Source organism: Cydia fagiglandana, chromosome 16, assembly GCF_963556715.1.
Source record: "Cydia fagiglandana chromosome 16, ilCydFagi1.1, whole genome shotgun sequence".
Lineage (NCBI taxonomy): Eukaryota > Metazoa > Arthropoda > Insecta > Lepidoptera > Tortricidae > Cydia > Cydia fagiglandana.
The window spans coordinates 12343514-12363235 of record NC_085947.1 but is presented as its reverse complement, the minus strand read 5'-3'; the positions used below and the strand labels follow the sequence as shown (position 1 = coordinate 12363235).

The following is a 19722-nucleotide window of genomic DNA, read 5'->3' as shown; positions in this document are numbered from 1 at the left end:
TAGTGATGTAGATAACGTGACCTTCGTTAGTGCCTATTTCAACTCCTATAGAAAGCTCGGATCTTTCATACTTTTTTTTTATTATTAATGGGCTTACTCATGGCCACAGACTAGCCGAGGCGTAGACGTGACCTTAGCAATGTACAAATTGCAGAACATTCCCAAAAAGCGGAAACGTTCTCGAGAATGTTCTCAGAACATTCCTGCAACATGGAAATTATTGTTTAAACAAGAGAATATACTTGAAATAAAGTTTAAATAGGCATAACTTAAAACTAAATGTTATTATGCATATATTATTGCCTATTACAGTTAGCTATTTTGTTGATGTGATAAATTTACCAATAAGTTGCTTAAATTCTCACTTTATATCAGAGAACATTTCGACTTTCGGCAAATTTTTCCAAATTTTTTTTTAGTTTCATTAGAATCTAGAGGCCTCTATCTCCCGCCATGCCAAATCTCAGCGCGCTCGGACCAACTTGAAAAAATTAAAAAAAAAGTCGGCCATTTTGTTTTTTTTTTAATGCAGTTTGTTTTGTCTCGGGGCCCTCTATGACATTTGGTCGAGCACCCCCCACCTATCACGCACCGTTTAAAAGTTGCCATACAAAATAAAAGTGGCCAGTTTTCCCGCAATTGTAGCATTTTTCCAAAAAAAAATTTTTCATAGGTATCTAGGGGACTCCGAGATTCCGTGACCAAAATTTCAGCGCGCTAGGACAAAATTCAAAAAGTAAAAAAAAAGTCGGCCATATTGAAAAAAAAATGGCGGCGTCAAAAACTGCCAGGGTCCCTCTATGACATTTGGTCGAGCACCCCCCACCTAAGTCTGACCGTTTGGCCGGGCCGTCATACATTTTTCTGACCGGAAGCGGACGACCAAAAGTCGGAATTTTCTGGGGGTAAGGACTACACCTAAACTATCGTGAATATTCATGGTATAAACTACGATAAATAAATAAATTCTCGTTCTCGAGAACATTCTCAGAAGTTACCGAGAATTTCTCATGTGGAAAGTTTCGCAACTTTGGAAAGTTCTCGTGCGTGCATTGCTACCGGTGACCTACGATGGAGCGAGCTCGCCCAGAAGGTGCCTGTTCACTCTTGATTTGATACTATACATAGGAAGCGGAGATACAAAGTAAGAACTTGATAAACTGTACGAGGTTATGCTACGACGGAAAGAACAAAGACCATAGCTTTCTATAAAGGTTGACAGTCGATATTATTTAATGTTCTCTGGTATCTGCAATAATGGTAAAACGGTTTATTGGGGGAATTAACGAGTTGTATAATTCTTTTATCCCTTTTAATTATAAAATGGATCATTGACCAAACCAATTTGGTTTCCGGGAGCCATTTTGGCTTTGTTGATGGTTAATTTGGTTTTGGGCAACTTGTCAATTGGAAATCAATCAAATAGTTTATTAATAAAATATTTAAGAGTAATGTAAAAGGCGTAAAGGCGTCCGTTAGCTCGTTGGGTGGATGACATTCGGAAAATTGCGGGGCACTTTTGGATGAGACTAGCCCAGGACCGGGATAAGTGGCGTACACGAAGAGAGGCCTATGCTCAGCAGTGGGCGACTGAAGGCTAGAATGATGATGATGATGATGATGAATGTAAAAGGATCATACACACATATTTAGTTCGCGTCTCTCCTGTGGTCAGCCCGGAGTTGACTATACCCTGTAGTCCCTGTATGATTTTTTTTTTTTTTTAATTGAGTAATTGATTTGAGTCAAACGGTCCTCGCTAGAGATACGGGCGGCCGTTTGCTCTTTGATTCAGTAAGAGCTGTGTTGGTAGTGGATTGCGGTGTCTGTTTAGTGGTTTTGAACAGGTTCCCACAATAGTACGGGTGAACCTGCCCCAAGTTGTTGGTAGGGAGGTATTCGCCATGATGGACAGCAGAACTGCTGCAAACCAGGTAAGGGTAAAACCCTCAAGAATCTCAACAAAACGAATATAGGTAATAACCTATATTATATTTTGTTGAAATTCCTGAGAGTATCTATTATATATTTCGTGTATGTTATGAATGAGTCCAGTGTTTCTTCTTTTCCTGTGATATGTTTTATATTGTACGGGTCAATATCCTGATATTTCCCACAGATAGTCTCGTGGACACACCTTGCATATGCGTATCTTGGACAGTTCCTAATCAGGTGTTCGATTGTTTGTTTTGTGTCCTTGTCACATGGACAAGCATCATCATTGATTATGTGGAAACGTTTTAAATAGGTTCTATTGTAGCCATGGCCTGTTAGTATTTGTGTAAGCTGGAAAGTTATGTTTATGTGTTTACGGAGATGTTTGATGTCGTCCAGAGTAGGTAACCATTGTTTGACGTGTTTCCCCGTGGTGCTGTCTGTGTATGCTGTGTTGTGTGTAGTGTATGAGTTGCTTCTAATTTGTGTTTGATGGTAAGACAGAGGGAAGTAGACGTAGTCCGGTGATTTTCGTAGTGTTGCCGCATGCTTGGCCGCGAGATCTGCCCTCTCATTTCCATCTAGGCCAGCATGGGCCTTAATCCAGCAGAAGCTGATCTCCATTTCCCCAGACTCCTTGATGTTATGTAAGATTTTATGTATTTTATTTATGTTTCTGTTGGTACTGCTTCGGTTGGAGAGTTCCATCAGTACCGCTTTGGAGTCTGAGAAGATGGTGACCTTCCTCAGTCTCTGAAAATAGCATTTGTGGCACGCCTGTTCCAGAGCAAGGCATTCTGCCTGGAAGACGGTGCAGCTACTGTGCAATTTTAGCTTCGTCATACGGCTTCTACCATCGGGGTAGTCTATAATGTAAGCTGCACCGACTAACCCATCGTGCCTGCTTCCATCCGTGTAGACGCGATGCATCTCTGGGTCCTCGAAGTATTGCTCTAGGTCATTTTGAGTAGCCACCTCAGCTATATTTAAGTCGACTCTGTGCGCAGGATGAAGAAGTTCATTGACTGCTATACGCTTGTCATAAGTTATATCTGTTGGTAGATATTCGGTGACTAGGTGACGCTTTACTGCCTCCGTGGACGCTACCTCTCTTATCTTTAGCGGGAGTGGTGTTAATCCAGCCCGCGCAATTGAAGCAACGGTGGGAAGTGTGCGGAAACCGCGTATTATTTTGATGGCAAAGCCTCGCTGAAGGCTAAGTAGAGCGTTCTGCACCTTTAGGTAGTTTATGGCGCTTTGCCATATCTCTGCGGCGTAAGTTACAATAGGTTCAATAACCTGCCGATAAATCGTAGCGACGTTTTCCGCCTGAACCCCCCACGTTGGTCTTATGTATATACATAGTTTCTTGTAGATGGCCAATGCTTTTTTAATTATGTGTTCACTATGTTTTATAAAACGGAAGTTTTGGTCCACTATGACACCCAGTAGTTTAAAATGTTCGGAAGTTTCCAGCCTTATCCCATTCATAAAGATTTTGGCAGCTTTGGCCTTTGGTGTAGGAGAAATCACCTTGGTTTTTTGTGGGCCAAATCTGAGTTTGTTGTTTATTCCCCAGGTGTAAACTTCATCCAGGACACCGTTAACGTTATGCTCTAGTTGATCTATATCATCTGCTGTACATACGAGGAGCACGTCATCCGCATACGCTTGAATGTGGTTCCCAGGAGGCATGTTTATCTGAAGCAATGTATCCATAATGGTATTCCAGAAGATGGGTTCAAGGACTGATCCTTGGACACATCCTCTGGACTGAACTTTACTTGCCGTTGCACTGGCGTAGTTTAGCGTGATGAGTCTATCGCTAAGGTAACTGTTAATCAGCTTATAAAGATTTCCCGGACACTTTATCTGTATGAGCCTATTGAGTAGTGCTGGCCACCATGCGTGATCAAACGCACCCTCGATGTCTAAAGATATGGCCAAAACTAGCTTTTTGTTTTCCTTTGCAGTTTTCATGATGTTGATAGCCTTGTTCAGTGCATCTGTGGTGGAATTTTGCTCTTTGAAGCCGTACTGGTGTTCACTGCTGGCCCGGTTTTGTATGATAAAATGATTACTTAGGTATTATTATACACGTTTATTGTACGAAGTACAATTACACAAAAAAATAATAAATTAATTAGTGGCTTAAGCGTGAAGAGGTAACAGATAGAGCTACTTCCGCATTTATAATATTAATATATAGTAGGGATTTTATTGCGTATATACCGGGTGTGGCCTGTGATATGAGCAAAAAATTAAACTGTAGGCTGTACTCCTCATACTGACCAACATCTGTTCAGCGACTTTTAAAAATAACTTGTGGTTTGATTTTTAATACACTTTAAAGTTTATTCTAAGACGCAATGTATTGCGAATTTTGTTATGTTTAAGGCGTGACAAGCAACGTCAATCACAATGATATGGCGTGGCGATGGCGTCCATTGAAGATAATATTTATTTTGTATGAAAAGTAGAGCGTCTAAATACTTCATAATTATTTTATAAAAGTTGTAGAACAAAAGTGTCACCGTTTGAGGAGTACAATCTATGTTTTAATTATTTGCTCATGTTACAGGCCACACCCGGTATATCCTTCCTCGGGCCTCAAACTAAATATCTCCATAAGCACCATATTTCATCTAAATTGGTTCAGCGGTTTAAGTTTGAAGAGGTAACAGATAGAGCTACTTCCGCATTTATAATATTAATATATAGTTAGTAGGGATTTTATTGCGTATATTTAATGCTACATGTCACCAATCTGAGATCAAAGTCACAAGGCTTACCATCATGCGCCATCATTAATAACTCGGAGCTCTTAATAAAGTGATAATCCCTCGAGCCGACAGTAATAATAAGATTAAACTTGTTTCTTAAAGGCATTTTGATTGTACAATAGTTGTAATCGGTTTAAAATTACAAAACGTTGATTATGTTTTGTTGATATTGGTCTCGTAATTTAGGAAGAAACTATTGAATTATAGATGTATTAACATACGGGTAAATAAGTGTCGAGATGTGACAGGCAGACAGACGGACAGAGTCGCACTATAAGTAAAAAGTAAGGTTCCTTTTTAACTTTTTGGTACAAAACGTAGGGTTTTGTACCAAAAAGAATTTTGTATCATTTATGAAGATAATACCTACCTACTTGGCGTTGAGTTCACTAATAAAGGTTATAAGGTGCAGGGAGGCACCTTCGACTGCGGGAAATTTCAACTAATCGAGATATCTTCCATGTTTTACATTATTAACTAAAGTGCCATATATGTCCAGATAGCGAAAAACATCGTTTTCGCTACATATTCGGGTTGGGTTCGGGCGCTACGGCGCTGCAGTCGTACTTAAGTTGCTAACAGCAACTGCATTCGCCATCCTAGAGGGAATACAATACAATGTAACACAAATACTCTTTATTACACACCTCAATAAAAGAAGACAATACAAAAGAAAACAGAAATACACGCAGAGCCTAATAAGCAGAGTATAATGTGCCTTATACGTCTATAACTTAATTTCATTTGGACTATTAGCTTCTCCAAATGGAATGAAGTAAAAGCATGTGATTATACGAAATCAACCAACTTCCTACATCTCGCCACGTGCCTTACCCGTTAGGTTTTAACATTGAATTTTAAGCGGAAATACACATGCATGCGAAATTTCATGCCAAGCGTATAATTAGAAGACGCTTCAATTCGAGTAGGTAGCAATATTTGGAATATTTAACTCGTGTCTCGTGTGTCGTGTGTGGTGCAAATAAGGAAGGCAATACACACATGTGTTAGCGAGCTTAAAAAACCACTAAAGATGTATGTTGTTCTGACGTCTTCTTTATCGTTTGATAAGTCGACTACAGGCTATAGAAACCACGATTCATCAGATCGGCCTTATTAGGCTTATTTGCCACCTACCGTTAAATAATATAAAACATTTTCTTTATTAAACGTATAACTAGTAAGGAGTTGAGAAAGTTCGCATTTTATAGGTAACCTATTTTTTTCATACAAAATTTAACAACAGGTAAGTAAATAGATATACCTACTGCTCAAACTTTACGAATTGTAAAGTAGTGAACAACTTCAGCTTTATATCCGACCACAGACTACTCATGTCAGAAATATACGTAAAAACTAAAAGGAAAGGCTATACCACTAACACTAAGTCTGAAGTAAATTATAACTATAATAAAGACGTAGCTGACAAACTCGTAAAAAACCTAACAAATATTGTATTAGAACAACGTCCTCAAAACATATACAGTAAGATAGAACATGAAATAAAAAACTCTATGTCTTATTTGAAAATACAAACAATTAAAAACCCTGAAAAAATTAGTACTCATACATTGAAACTGATCAAAGAACGAGACAACCTTAAATCTAAAGATGCATACAGTACCAAAGAAAATGACAGTTACTTACGAAAAATAGACAAAGAAATTAAAGAACAAATAAGTACTGACATAGAAAACTACTACCACACCAAAATTGAAGAGATTTTGGCATCTACGGGATCAACTAAAGCAATTAATAATCTACGATCAATAGGCAAAGCTCTTATCCCGTCACTTCATGACAAAGCTAAAAACATATGTCAAAACCGAAACAAAATTCTCGAAATTGCCACGAGCTTCTACGAAGATATTTACAAAGATAACGAAAAATACGTAACCTGCAAAAAAGTAGTAACTCAACAAGACCCAAGCAGCGATGGAGAAAAGGCTCCTCCTTTCATCAGCAGCGAAGTCGAGGAAGTTATAAAACTGTTAAAAAACAAAAAGGCGCCCGGAAATGACCAAATAACTAACGAAATCATTAAAACATACGGAAAAGAACTTAAAATACCCCTTCTTCATCTCTTCAATGCAGTACTAACTACAAAAATAATACCTGAACAGTGGACCCACTCAACAATTGTATTACTACACAAAAAGGGATCTCAGACAGATGTTAACAACTACAGACCGATAAGTTTATCACCAGTTGTCAACAAAATGTTTATGACACTACTTAAAAACAGGCTTTACAATGTATTAAATGAACAACAATCGAGAGACCAGGCGGGATTTAGAAAAGGATATTCCACAACTGACCACCTACATACGCTGAACATGGTTATTGAAAAATGTACAGAATATAGGAAATCACTCTTTCTATGTTTCGTTGATTTTACAAAAGCCTTCGACAGCATAAACCACAATTATATGCTAAGCGCTCTTCAGGCCCAAGGCGTAAACGCCGACTACATCCAACTGATTAAACTCATATATAACAAAAGTACAGCCAGCGTGAGGATGGAGGACGAAGGCAGAAAATTTAATATTCAACGTGGGGTCAAGCAGGGGGACCCTTTGTCGCCATTGTTGTTTTTGTGCGTTCTCGAACAAATATTTAGATCTTTAGACATAGACGAGTATGGCTTAAATATCGCTGGTGAAAAGCTGAGTGTATTGAGATTTGCGGATGACCTAGTTTTTCTAGCGGAATCAAACTCCGAGTTGCAAATGATGTTACTAGCTTTTCAGGAGCATCTAAAGACAACTGGGCTTACAATTAACGACAGCAAAACAAAAATAATGTCGAATAGACCCCTAGCATCAGTGACAATAAATGGTACAAATTTGGAAAAAGTGAAAGAGTACACCTATCTTGGACAACTATTCTCATTTGAACATAAAATGACAAGAGAAATTGATAGGAGAGTTGCCCTCGGCTGGAGAAGATACTGGAGTCTGAAACACATATTTAAAGGAGACTTAAGTATCACCCTAAAGAGCAAAGTCTTTAACATGGTTATAATACCTACACTCACATACGGCTCTCAAACATGGACACTCACGGAAGCACTCAAGCGTAAACTTCGAACTTGTGAACGCAGCATGGAAAGAAGTATGCTCAACATAAGGCTGAAAGACAAAATTAGATGCTCGGAGATACGAAAAGAAACCGGCGTCATCGATATCCTGGAACATGTAACCAAAAACAAATGGCAATGGGCTGGACACATAATGCGTCTCACTGACAATAGATGGACGCTGAGGACTACTGAATGGAGACCGAGAGATGGTGATCGCGGATGGGGCCGTCCGCGCGCACGATGGGACGACGAACTATGCGCGCGCTATCCGCTCTGGCGGCGTGCGGCCAGGGACCGAGAGACATGGAACGAGCTCCTTTTTAATAAACGCATTTACCAAAGTAAAAAAAAAAAAATTCAGAAAAAAGAAAAATAAAAATATATGTAATTTAATAAATTAGAATATAACGTCAAATAAATAAATGTAAATATCCCCTAATATAAGTTTAAACACCTAGAAAACTCCTAGCAGGGCTGGTAACCCATGGAGTTTATTACCACGCCTCCTTCATCTCCCTGGAAGGAGAGGCCATTATAAGTCTAAAAAAAAAAAAAAAAAATATTGCGTTAAATATACAATTCAACGAATGTAAATACTGTAAATAAATGTACCAAGCATGTGTTAATCTAATAAATGGCTATTCTGATTCTGATTCTGATTCTGACTGCTCAAACTTTAGACGCGATAAAAATTGTAATATTCCAAACAAACATGTTGCTGATATTGGTATGTCACTTGGCTTTCTACCCAAGAGCTCAAAACTTGTAGACACTTTCCAATTCGGTCGTAAAAAAATTACGAGCCTCCAAATCCTTTTTTAACCAGTTCGATACTTAGAGCGCGATTAATCTAATCAAAACACTGGCTATATAATAATCGTATAAATAATTAAATTATCGGGCCAGTGCAGAGGAATGCAGTCGGAATCGTGAACTAGAGGGGGTTTCAAAACAGAGGGGAATGGGCTTTTAACATTTCTGTGAATTAAGAATATCATTTTCAAACCTGTGTATTTATGTATTTCTCGTTTAAGTGAAAAGTTTCGTGGTTTGGCAAATATTTCAAAACATATTCAATCTACTGCAGGAATCATATTAAAAATCATTTTAAAAAAATACTTGTCAACGTAAACGTTCAAACATTGTTTTGTAAATATGTCGTTATTATAAGAAAAAAAAATTTTTAAACCTACTTTTTGTATCTATGGTTGAATGCTTACAATAATGGGAACTATTTTTGAAAAGAACATCACTAGAAACCTTTTGAAGCAATGGAATTTCGGAACGTACAACTAAACTATAAAAACGAAAACACTTAATCACATTACAATCAGAGTGAAAATTCTCAATACCCTATAAACGCGTTAACAAAAAGTAAACCTCCTGTATAGGCGTCAGTTACACGCTGACCGCCAGAGGGCCAAAATCACTCGACCATCGTATCTATATGTAAATAAATTTAATTTTACAGCGTGTCTTACATTAATCGGTTGACAGGAACGGGGTAATTGCTTTCGTCATATGGAGTAAAAGGCCTGATACATCTGTAAGACAACTAAATCAATGGAAACTATGAAGTCATTCATATTCAACTTATTTGCTTGCTCTTGTTCATTTAAGAGAAAATGGCAATATGAGTATGGTTGCCTTAAACTTTTAAAATATAGGTACCTAATTAGGAAAGAAATTGTTCCTGGAGTTTTTCATGTGAAGGTTGAATTCGAGTGATGCTTGATGAGTGATTGATTTTACTTTACTTCCTTGCATACCTATTTGGAGAAAAGCTCTAAATGTGCCTCAGCAGGAATATCGATTCCTGGTTTCGTCTTCTTTGTTGGACTCAGCTTCGCATCGTCCACAGATAGCCATTTCCCGGCCTCTGCAATAATGTACTATTATACAGTAATCCACGTGTCCCGTATTTTAATATCTGGTAAAGATGTTAAAATACTGCGAATGTACGAGTACCATAATCTTGCAATAAAGGCAATTTTTAAATTACCATTCCTCATAGAATATCTAATTATATTTCACGCTACTTCTATTCATTATCTCTAGGCATGCGCATACGCAGGAAGCGAACCCGATCCGAACGTAATGGCTCGCTACGTATTAACCCGCGGATTGGGTTACCCGAGATTATTCATCTCGGTTTATTTCAAGCTGTCCTTAGGAGCATGACAGTTTCAATATACAGTTGCAATTTTCTAGGCGGTTAATTGCAGCTTGGAATCAATTTAAACTAACTCAGAATGCGGATAATCTTATGAGGATATGAGATATTAGTTCTACCGCTAACTTTGAAATCCGAAGACGATAAATTAGAACTTTTCATGAAAATCTTCTAAGATGACTTTGAATTTGGCAGTGTTCTGTAACAAGTGCCTTGTTTAGGTATATGGTTCCATGCTGTAGTTTTTCTTTAAGGCGATCACGTGATGTTTTCCATAGAAAACGAAGCGCCGTAAACTCCGGCCTGGCCCCGGCCCGGTCTAGCGTAAGTCATCTTCAACTGTTTATGTTTTCTTCGTAGTTACTTGGGCCTTGTAACTTCTTCCATAATTGAACTGAGTTTATCTTTTCGTCAACAAAATAACATTCACAGTTTATGAACTTCAGTTTCTGTCAATGCCAAGATAAAAAAAAATAGACTGCCGAGAACTTTTTTATCCTTAGTTTGTATGTAACTACATTATTTATCCCTATAAATATCCCGTTGAATGGCACGATTAGGCATTGAATTAAATTATGCAAAAATACTGGTTCGCAAGGGATTACCTCCGTTTTATAGCGGATGAGCCCATTTGATAGTATTCATAACACTCACATCATTTATAAGCTATGAGGGTTTATTATAAAAAAAAAATCTCGGTGCGATTTGCATTATGCAACATTGTCGTTTTTTTATGGAACGAGCTTTTATATCGTTCAACCGGTAGTCGGTACCTATAAGGAAGCGGGGCCTTAAAAGTGATAATGAAGTGATGTTCATAAAGACTTAGGGCCTGATTCAGATTTTGAAATAGATATCTATTAGGTATCTTTTAGACATCACCAAGATACGATAACGATATGTTTAAGATCTAACCTGTCAAATTTGACATTTGCGCGATTCTGGAGATACTCTTGAACGATTTCCATCGGATATGACTTAGAGATCCAATTCACATCTAATATCTTACTCTATCTAACGTAAAAGTGACATTGGTTGCCCGAATTGCGCTGCAAAAGATAACTAGTTGATATCTAAACTATAACGTATCTAGAATGGATCTAGTACGTGTCGTCTCTTGTGAATATCTTGAAGTTCGAATACGGCAGCTAGACTTGCTAGGTCCACATTTAAGAATCGACGTGTTTCTAACTCCAGTCGTGTTTTATAATATACGAGTAGACACGTATTGCTTACTTTCCAAACTTGTATTACAACGCATTATATCTTTATAAACAACCTACATTAGTTGCACTCTTCTGCAAGGAAAAAATACCGTTATTTTATATAGGTATGTATAGAACAACATTGATTTTACTTTAATTGTTTTTTATTTATGTTTTTGACGCATACATAACAAATAAAATAACCCTCATATAGCCCAGAATCAAACTAGGCAAAATCTCAAAAAAAACATTGCTTTATAGCCAAAACAATGCAAACTATAGGTTATATGGAGTAGCAGGTATTTATATGAAGTATTTCCCAAATATTCATTTAGTTTACCAAAACATGCCAAAACGGTAAGTATCACAGGAAGGCATTCAACGCGTTTTGTTGTGTTTTCTTAAAACAAAAGCTACTTACATCTTACAATGTCCAATTTTGGCTTAAGTAGTCACATTAACATGTACTCATATCCGACATACTGCCGTATTCGAACTTCAAGATATTCACAAGAGACGATACGTACTAGATCCATTCTAGATACGTTATAGTTTAGATATCAACTAGTTCTCTTTTGCAGCGCAATTCGGGCAACCAATGTCACTTTTAAGTTAAATAGAGTAAGATATCCAATGAAGATATCTATTAGATGTGAATTGGATCTCTAAGTCATATCCTGTGGAAATCGTTCAAGAGTATCTCCAGAATCGAGCAAATGTCAAATTTGACAGGTTAGATCTTAAACATATCGTTATCGTATCTTGGTGGTGTCTAAAAGATATCTAATAGATGTCTATTTCAAAATCCGAACCGGGCCCATAATATCCTCCTGAGACCCAGAAGCAATTTTTTTTGTTTTTGAAATTGGAACCCCTTACAGTTTTACACAATAAAAGTTCAAAATAGATTTTGGAATATGTACCTTCAAAAAATTTACGCAGGGACTTAGGAGGATAAAGGTAATCGGCGGCCACAGACAAAACATCCTCTAGACTGAGCATAGTCGCGCTACCCCCGCTGCCACGCATACGGTAATTTTACTCCATGTTCGAGTCGAAAGTGTCTTTGTGTGACGTCCGTGAACTCGTTCGTCGTTTGAACGGACCAATCACGGCACGGGACTTCGCTCACCTCGTCCCGCGCACCCCCGCATTTTTGGCAGCATCGGTTGCATGAAATAATTGCTCTAAACTACTACGTCTAGAGGATTCCTAGTCGGCGGCATAATGTCATACACGGAATCAACAAATAATAAACGTGCATGCCTATGTAATGTTATTATGCAGTAACGAGAGTCTCGCCGCGGGTCGTAATATTATCTGACATCAATTACAGGTGGACTAGAATGAATATAAGGTTGCGAGCACATTGTATAAGTTTAGTCAACTTCGAATAGGGTATTATACTGTATTTAAAATAAATTATTAGAAAAACACAGATAGGAGTTATTTTTAAACACAAGTTCTATTTAATAAATCGGATAGAAATATAAAAACCGGGCAAGTGCGAGGCGGACTCGCGCACGAAGGGTTCCGTACCATAAAGCAAAAAAAAAAACGGAAAAAAATGCAAAAAGAAAACGGTCACCCATCCAAGTATTGACCACGCCTGACGTTGCTTAACTTTGGTCAAAGCTATCACGGTTCGTGAGATACAGCCTGGTGGCAGACAGACGGACAGACGGACGGACGGACAGCGAAGTCTTAGTAATAGGGTCCCGTTTTACCCTTTGGGTACGGAACCCTAAAAAGTAGGTGAGTTAACCTTGACGTCACGATGTAATGTTTCATATAAATTACATATTAGAAAATCGTTTTGACAGTTCTAAAAAAGTAACTGATTTGACTAGTAGGAAAATACCTTATTATAAATTGAGTTTTCTTCAAAGTCGTACTCGTATCAAAAGCATCCCGGACCTTATATTCGAAAATATCGGTTCATTAGTTACTCTTCCATGAAAGAAAATATTGTCAAGAAGCCGAACTAATCCCAGGTAAGGTACAGTCGCTTTCATAAAACCAATAGGTACCCATTTACCTGCACTTCGCGAGTTCTTCGAACTCGGTTACCAAAACCGAATCCTGGAAAAGCTAAAATGACTGGCTATTTCACGTTAGCTTCTACTGAGATTATTCTCCTTTACGCTCAGAGGTAGTACTATGTTACCGAGAGAAAAAGTAAACGAGCCTTAGTACCTATATTAAGTACCTTTAGTTTTACTCCAATCAATAGGGTACTGTCTCGCGAAATCTATGCTAATCTACCTTACTACACTAATAAATAGCTTGAAGCGCTTTCCGCTTCCCATCCGCAGTGGCTTAGAACAGTGGTATCAGTGTCATCGCGAACAGCAATTCTAGCGAGGTATTACTTGCGCTCGCGCAAGCAAGCAGTTTAACTTAGCTTAGCAGTTAACCAGTGTAGCTTGACCTTGGAATTTGTAAAAAAAAACTATTAAGGTTAACTGGAAGAGATCCCATTCAGGGATAAGTTCGACTTTGTTGTATTTAATTGACTCTGTAACTGTGTTTCTCGTGTTTATATTTCTATGTACAATAAAGTAAATACATACATACATACATACTATTATGTATTTGCAGTTCAAAAATACGTTAACAAAGTATATTGCGGCATATTGTTCATAATTTTAACAGACGTTTGATTGAAGGTTTTTTTTTAGTGAATAGTTAATTTTTTTAATTAGGTTTAATTTTTTCGGCCAACTTAAACTGAATCATCATAGTTTACCGCCGCTGTTTTCGCTAGTGACTGTAAACTCACTCGCAGTGCATCTGGGTCGAACTCAAATGTTGGTGAGAAAAAGATGCACTGCTAGTTCAGTGAGTTATCGATACATTAGTGACGACTTATATCACCGCGGTCAACTCATGGTAATGGTACTTACTGGTTTAATTAGCAAGATTCGCTAAAGCTCGATCAGCTAATAGAATTACGCTGGCTACTGGCTATGCAAATATTCTGCTTCAATTCCAAAATGAATTAAATCTGTGCGAACTGCGAATCTCATACAACATTTTCATTATTCTACTAGAGTACTTGCTATGGAAATATGCTCCAATTCAAAAAGGTATTAAGTTGTATGTGTTCCCGTTGGCTGTTCTATTTATTTCTCTGGGCTTCAAGTACAATGTGATATCACTGATCAGCGAATATAGCAGTCTAGTTCGTGTTTTTGTTTTTATGTGAATTCGTCGTTGGGGGTTGGAAAAACTAACAAGATTATTTCGTTTTAGAGATTACAGTCACCTACTTAAATGTTGCCTCCTGTACAAAATATACCGGGTGTGGCCTGTAACATGAGCAAAAAATTTAACTGTAGGCTGTACTCCTCATACTGACCAACATTTGTTCAGCGACTTTTAAAAATAACCTGTGGTTTGATTTTTAATACACTTTAAAGTTTATTCTAAGACGCAATGTATTGCGAATTTTGTTATGTTTAAGGCGTGACAAGCAACGTTAGTCACAATGATAATGGCGTGGTGATGGCGTCCATTGAAGATAATATTTATTATGTATGAAAAATAGGGAGTCTAAATACTTCTAAATTTTTAAAAATGTCACCGTTTGAGGAGTACAATCTATGTTTTAATTATTTGCTCATGTTACAGGCCACACCCGGTATAAATGAGAAATATTAATTAACATAAAATATAAGTTTACAACTGCCATTTTCGACCATTTTCTTGCGACATCATTAACCTTTTTCGAGCAGTTGAAAGTGATTAATTCCTAACCTATAGTTCGTTTTTTTTAGCATTAGAAAGAACTCCGCAGAAGCAAGCGTGCAGTTTTTATCAGGCTTGTTAATTGTTAATAATTATTGAATTATCTAATGTAGCATGGTCAATACATATAATTTACTTCAAATTGTTACCGCTAAAAGTGACAGATTTAGAACCACAAGCGAACTTCTGCGAAGTTCTTTCTAATGCTAAAAAAAACGGACTATATATAAGTAGAATTAGGTATGTATCTACTCTTACTGTACAAATTAGTAACATAATTTAATTTTTAACAAGCAGAAACGTTCAACGTTTGGATGGCGGAGCGCTGGAGTATCAATCCAGAGGCCGTGAGTTGAAGTCTCACCCAGGACAGCAATTTTCCACTTTTAAATTTATTATAAACTTAAATTAGTTTATTCATAATAGATTGTTAGTTAAAGACGGTAGCCTTTGGGAGCTTGTAACGAAGATTCACTGTGTTAGCATCTTAAACTTGGGAACAGAGCTAAAACGATTTTTATAATATCGCGATAAGAATAGTATTTTTTTTTGTCTGTTACCTTCCGTGATTATTTCTCACTTGATGGTCACATCGGAAGATCAGCGCTGGAAGTCGCCAGCAACATGCTGAGATGGGATCATTTCGTGACACTTTATTTTTCACTGTTTTTTCTATGTATGTCTATTGTCTGTGTGTTTACGAATAAAAAACTATTCTATTATATTCTAATAATAACCGTATGCCGCTGATCGCAGCACAATGACACCGGCCTAAGGCTGAATAACCTGTTATCGTGCACGTGGTAGATCACCGTGCAAATACCGCAGACGGGCAGATCACTCCCGAATGAGGGTACGTTTTATTATACACAGTCATACACTATTCAACATACCTACATGCCTCACTGGTGCGGAGCTATGGTAGGCAGCCTAGACGACCACGGCCTCTTATGCAGCCGGAGTGCTTGGAGGATCCCGCGGCACGCTGGCATCAACGACGTCATCCGAAGGGCCCTTGAAAGTGCGGGCAGTATCGAGCCCAACGGTCTGGCCAGAGTCGATATCGGGAGGCCTGATGCAATGACGGGTGCCTTAGAGTATACGCCGGCCGTCTGGGATGCTACTTGCTTACACCCTGGCGTCGTCCCATATTCTAAGCACCACAGTTGGCGCTGGTGCGGCCGCATTCTCGGACGAAAGCCTCAGGCATCGCAAGTATGTCATCCTTGGTAGTACTCATTCAGGCTTCACATTTTTCAGAAAGATTTAAGTGAATATTTCATAGAAACTAGTCTCACTTATCTTGATCTGACTCTACACTTGTAGTCCAAGTGGTAGCGATGTCGAAGATATTATTTCTAAGTATTGTGCCATAACGTATGAAGCAACACATAGTCGTAAATAATTTGTAGTAAAATGCCCTTTTGTTTTTGCTCATTACTTATTAACTTAAAACCTTTGACTGGTGTTAGTATTTTGTCTTAAAGAATTCCCAAAGCTGTTTATGTTAGAACACTGGTTAGAACCTACTAACATATTTAAGATATATGTAGGTACCTATTAATAGTCATATAGGTTCTCAAAAAATTTAAGAAAAGGCTTTTGGTATATGGTTTTATACCTAGTGTTTTAATTCGCATGAATTCCATATCAATTATGTACGTACTCTATTCTAGATAGGATTAGACAGAAGGAAAACTGGTTTCTTTTTTTATTATGAGCAATTTTTAGGATGTCATTCAATATGTAACATTTCTCAATTAGGTATACGCTCCAAATATAGTTAGTTCTAAATAAAATATCTAAGAATAAAATAATTTCATCCATTTTATCTACCAATAATGTTAGTGAATACGATGTGTGTGTAAAAAAGAAAAGGAAAATAGTAATTAAAATTGTAGTTTACAAGAAATGTCTGGGCAGAGAATCAATAACGCTCGATGTCAGTGGTGTCATTATCATTACACTGTCACTGTCAACAATTTCCGTTTCCACTTCGTATATTAGTTCACGTTGTATCGAAATCGAAGTTGCTTTCTGTGATTCACCGCTAAAACTTAACAGAAAAGGTTTAGAATCTCTGATTCTGTAATCTTCTGGTCTAGAGTCATCTTTAATGAAATTAGGCGGAGACATTTTCTTACGTATTAACCGATACTTACTTGATAATTCTCAGGTTCAGTGTTGTTTTCCTGTTGTCAATATATTAAAACAAACACTGCGAAATTCAGTCCAATTTTAGTTATCAAACTTTTTTAATTGCTCTCAAAACCAAAACGCAAAGTCAAAATCCAAAACTCCAACAGCACTTTTTTTTAAACTGCCGTTTGAAAGGCAATGCACGTTAGTACATAAGTATAACAATTTCCCCATGCGTCGGCGCAGGGCAACTGGCGCGCGCAGCGGCTTTCGACCGTTTGAAAAGGGCTTGCCTGGTTAGTGCAGTGTGGAAAGTAAAAATCGTTATGAGTAAAAGTACTAATTGCTGGACACGGTGGCTTGTTGGCGTGTTGTGTGGATGGTTGATGTGGTTTTTCACGGACAAAACAGGACATATTATTGAGTGAGTTGTCTACACCCATATTTTTACACTGGACTATGCACTAATAACATCACAAACCTACGGGAGTAGAAGTATAACATCGTCATTTCCGTACATACCGGGTGTGGCCTGTAATATGAGCAAAAAATTAAACTGTAGCCTGTACTCCGCATACTGACTAACATTTGTTCAGCGACTTTTAACTTGTGGTTTGATTTTTAATACACTTTAAAGTTTATTCTAAGACGCAATGATATGGCGTGGCGATGGCGTCCATTGAAGATAACATTTATTTTGTAAGAAAAATAAGGAGTGTAAATACTTCATCATTTATAAAAGTTGTTGAACAAAAGTGTCACCGTTTGAGAACTACAATTTATGTTTTAATTATTTGCTCGTGTTACAGGTCACACCCGGTATAAAAAGCGCTTCCATTAAATAACATGGTTTTATTTTTATTTTATCATCCGTCAACTCTCAGCGATAATGTAGACAAAATGTCTCACAGCATCCTGTAATTCCTGCACTTACTGATTCGCCTTGCATCCTGGATTTCCACGTCTAACTACAAGTTAATACTCCTCGGTGTGCTAAGGTTCTAACAACCGAGTAATACCCGCCAAGTTAAACCCTTTTCTAAATGTGATAGTGTGCTGGGCTTTAGATTACTTTGAGGACGCTTCGTTGTCCATATGAGGTGTGACGTCATGTAAAAGTAGAATGTATAATAAGATTATTTTGAGTTTATATTTAACTCAAATATCCTCTACTTAAATCAAAGATATGTAACGCGAATCAGCTTCTGCTGTCAAACAGACATAAGGACACAACCTTATATTTTTCTAATGATGATGATGATGATTACCATATTAAAATGATCCTAAAAGTTCGCATGGCAATGTATTTAGTTAAAAGAATTTGTGTAGAGCTATACAAAAAACAATTTTTGCAAACGACTGCCACTCGATATTTTAATCCAGGAAAGACGTCAGATTTTTTCAAAATATTTTTATTTGCCTGCCTGGAGCAAACCAATGTTATGGATATTATATTAAATCAGTATTAAATAAGTAATTACTTATCACGTCACATAAACTTTTTTACAGCGAACAGTACATGGCATAAGGAACTTTAAGCCAAGGTACTATCTCTTAAAGTGCTTTAAATACTTTGGCCCTTTTTTCGCCAAGTTGTTCAACAACTACCTCAGTAACCTGAAAACAAGTTGGCAATTACTCTTATTTTACAATTAAGTGCATTGAAAAATGGACGAGTGAAATAATTATCAGCATGCATGTTACTCCGATGAACTAGGTACCTAGTTGATGTATAAATTAATATTCGCTCAACATATGTACCTTTATTATTAATACAAAAATATTTAAGACTATGGGGAAATATCGACTTCTTTGTCGATTTTTTTATCGATTGGATTGTGACCCTGCCTGCTAAGCCGATGGTCCTGGGTTCGAATCCCAGTAAGGGCCTTTATTTGTGAGATGAACACTAATAATTGTTCCTGAGTCATGGGTGTTTTTCTATGTATATGTTGGAAGTGTAACGCTGGCCATCACATAATTTGAATTTGAAAATATGTCAAGGCCTGTTGGCGTTCGTTTTCTTCCTGTCACTCGACAATAAATTTTCCTTGTGATATGTTATAGTGTAATTTTATAATAATTTACCAATTAAATGTTTCACTTCTCACTACGTGTATCACTCTAGCTACATACAAAAATAGCAGGTTATGGGCCCAGCTTTAATTATGGAATTGTTAATGACGACTAGTTGTAAAATAGTAATGTATTGTGACAATCAATCTGCTATACAGCTTGCTACCAATCACACTCATCACAGACGGAGCAAGCATATAGAAATAAGATTTCATTACGTTAGAGACATGATAGATAGGTTTAACGTTGAAATTGTATACATCCCTACGGATGAAATGTTAGCAGATGTGTTCACTAAGCCCCTGGGCTGTGTCAAGCACGAGATGTTCACTCGTCCGCTTGGTGTGGCTTGAAGCCATGATGATGCCCACGTTATGGGGGGGTGTTGGAAGTGTAACGCTGGCCATCACATAATTTGAATTTGAAAATATGTCAAGGCCTGTTGGCGTTCGTTTTCTTCCTGTCACTCGACAATAAATTTTCCTTGTGATATGTTATAGTGTAATTTTATAATAATATACCAATTAAATGTTTCACTTCTCACTACGTGTATCACTCTAGCTACATACAAAAATAGCA

The 19722-nt window shown here is 37.4% G+C and overlaps 1 protein-coding gene across 1 annotated transcript in view; it reads right to left on the bottom strand.

The window, feature by feature from the left end:
• The window catches only part of LOC134671999 (thrombospondin type-1 domain-containing protein 4-like), a 101465-nt gene extending 84260 nt beyond the window's left edge, over positions 1-17205 (bottom strand). Inside the window, exon 1 of the mRNA XM_063529897.1 lies at positions 17091-17205. The gene's annotated coding sequence lies outside the window, so the exon portion shown is untranslated. The remainder of the gene's footprint in view (positions 1-17090) is intronic.
• Positions 17206-19722: the final 2517 nt, after the last annotated feature.